Source organism: Phytophthora infestans, genomic scaffold (assembly GCF_000142945.1).
Source record: "Phytophthora infestans T30-4 supercont1.52 genomic scaffold, whole genome shotgun sequence".
Lineage (NCBI taxonomy): Eukaryota > Oomycota > Peronosporomycetes > Peronosporales > Peronosporaceae > Phytophthora > Phytophthora infestans.
This window is the reverse complement of record NW_003303707.1, coordinates 817,893-820,468: the sequence shown is the minus strand read 5'-3', so window position 1 is coordinate 820,468 and position 2,576 is coordinate 817,893. Positions and strand designations below refer to the sequence as shown.

The window sequence follows — 2,576 nt, the reverse complement described above, 5'->3', positions numbered from 1 at the left end:
GCCTAAGATGGCCGTCTACATTTGACTTTGACCGACACACCTATTAGTGTTTATCACTCGTATACATTGGTACAACACATTTACACACTCACATGTCCACATACGTGGCCATAGACTGCACACGATGGCCCCCAATACCCCTTCTGGCCCTCAGAATTGGCTGGGTGGATGGCTACACTTTATATAGTAACAAAACAAAAAGGGGGGTGGTGTGGCGCACTCCAATACAAACGTGTGGCCAGCAGCTCACTCCTACAACGCAGCATACGTATTCTCTCCGATAGGAACCCCACACAGACCGACACCTTCATACACAGCAGTGCAGATAGCCGCCGCACCCCATATTTGCGCATACGCGGCCTGGAAACAATGTTAAACCACCAAAGTGGCCATTTACGACTTGCACAACCATACCTACGCTTCCTATGCGACATGACATGTGCACGTACGCGTCTTAGGCAATATGAACACCTTCGACACCTTCATACATGCACAGCGCGCGCTCCGCTTAAGTACGACACCAACTTGTCATATACATCATGCGTTTCCTCCCGTCACCTTTCATCACCTCCATATTCACACCCATGCGCCGTCACCTTCCTCGCGCCATCACCTTCACCATTTTCACCTCCATATCCGCGCTTCCTCCGCCGTCACCTTCCGCGTACGCGTCCATATTCGCTGCGTTTCCTCGCGCTTCCTGCCTGTTATTAATCCAAGCCAAAAACATCTCCAAACCCATACAATTAGAACAGCAAACAACTTCGCATTTTTTCACAAAGTCCTCAGCTTCATTTTGCATACTTTATCCTAGTCTAATTCACGCTATTCCGCTCTCTTTAACATACTTAAACTAAGTCTAATTCACGCTACTCTGCTCTCTCTAACATACTTAAACCAAGTCTAATTCGCGCTATTCTGCTCTCTTTAACATACTTAAACCAAGTCTAATTCACGCTACTCTGCTCTCTCTAACATACTTAAACCAAGTCTAATTCGCGCTATTCTGCTCTCTTTAACATACTTAAACCAAGTCTAATTCACGCTATTTCGCTCTCTTTTAACATACTTAAACCAAGTCTATTTCATGCTATTTCGCTCTCTTTTAACATAGTTAAACCAAGTCTATTTCATGCTATTCCGCTCTCTTTAACATACTTAAACCAAGTCTAATTCACGCTATTTCGCTATCTTTTAACATAGTTAAACCAAGTCTATTTCATGCTATTCCGCTCTCTTTAACATACTTAAACCAAGTCTAATTCACGCTATTTCGCTCTCTTTTAACATACTTAAACCAAGTCTATTTCATGCTATTCCCCTCTCTTTAACATAGTTAAACCAAGTCTATTTCATGCTATTCCGCTCTCTTTAACATAGTTAAACCAAGTCTAATTTACGCTATTTCGCTCTCTTTTAACATACTTAAACCAAGTCTATTTTATGCTATTCCGCTCTCTTTAACATAGTTAAACCAAGTCTAATTCATGCTATTCCGCTCTCTTTAACATAGTTAAACCAAGTCTAATTCACGCTATTCGCTCTCTTTTAACATACTTAAACCAAGTCTAATTTTACGCCCTGCCGTCTAGCTTGCCCTGTTAAACCCCCATACTAAAATCTCCGATTTTGGCTCAGAAATCATTAGCGCTGGCACTTAGCGATTTTCACGCAAAGTGTTTCTCGCTTTCTGCCTGTTATAAACCCGATACTAAGGTCGCCGAATTTGGCTCGGAAAACAATAGCAGCGGCACTTAGCGATTTTTGCGAACAAACCTCACTAAGCCAAAACAAAGACTTTGACGATCTTAAGCTTAACAGTATTAACTCTCTACCAGCACTTTGACCGGTTACTTTCGCCGCCCCATAGCGAAAGTAAATCACTTTAACGCAGCCTTATTTCGACTGCTTAACTTTATAGTTTTAACATTGCGCGTTTGCAATTGGGGGGAGAAATGTTCATTTCTGAACAAATCAATAGAACAAGGGCTAAATCTCAGCAGATCGTAGTACAAGACTACTCTCATGCTTACAACACCCCGTTCTGTAGTTAAGTCGTCTACAAAGGATTTATCTTTCCCAATATTTGAAATTACAAATCAGCCTACTCTCCACCGCCAGTACTTGACAGGCAGCGGAGTGCGTTGCAATTGTATGATGTTGGGTGTCCAGAAGACACCTATCGCTATTCGCGGCACATCGGGAAAGGTGATTATCGTCTATTCCAGCATGGATTCTGACTTAGAGGCGTTCAGCCATAATCCTACAGATGGTAGCTTGGCGGCACTAGCTTTTCAGCTAACCGCAGTTACCAATTATCTGAACCAACGGTTCCTCTCGTACTGGGTTGGATTACTGTTTAGACAACGAACTCATCAGTAGGGTAAAACTAACCTGTCTCACGACGGTCTAAACCCAGCTCACGTTCCCTATTAGTGGGTGAACAATCCAACAATTGGCGAGTTCTACTTCGCAATGATAGGAAGAGCCGACATCGAAGAATCAAAAAGCAACGTCGCTATGGACGCTTGGAAGCCACAAGCCAGTTATCCCTGTGGTAACTTTTCTGACACCTC

The 2,576-nt window shown here is 43.1% G+C and overlaps 1 non-coding gene across 1 annotated transcript; it reads right to left on the bottom strand.

Moving 5' to 3' along the window:
* Positions 1-2,094: 2,094 nt before the first annotated feature.
* On the bottom strand, positions 2,095-2,576 carry PITG_33362 (the record flags this gene model as incomplete). The annotated part of the gene is made up of 1 exon (XR_009934756.1): positions 2,095-2,576. It is a non-coding gene; the product is annotated as a 28S ribosomal RNA (ribosomal RNA).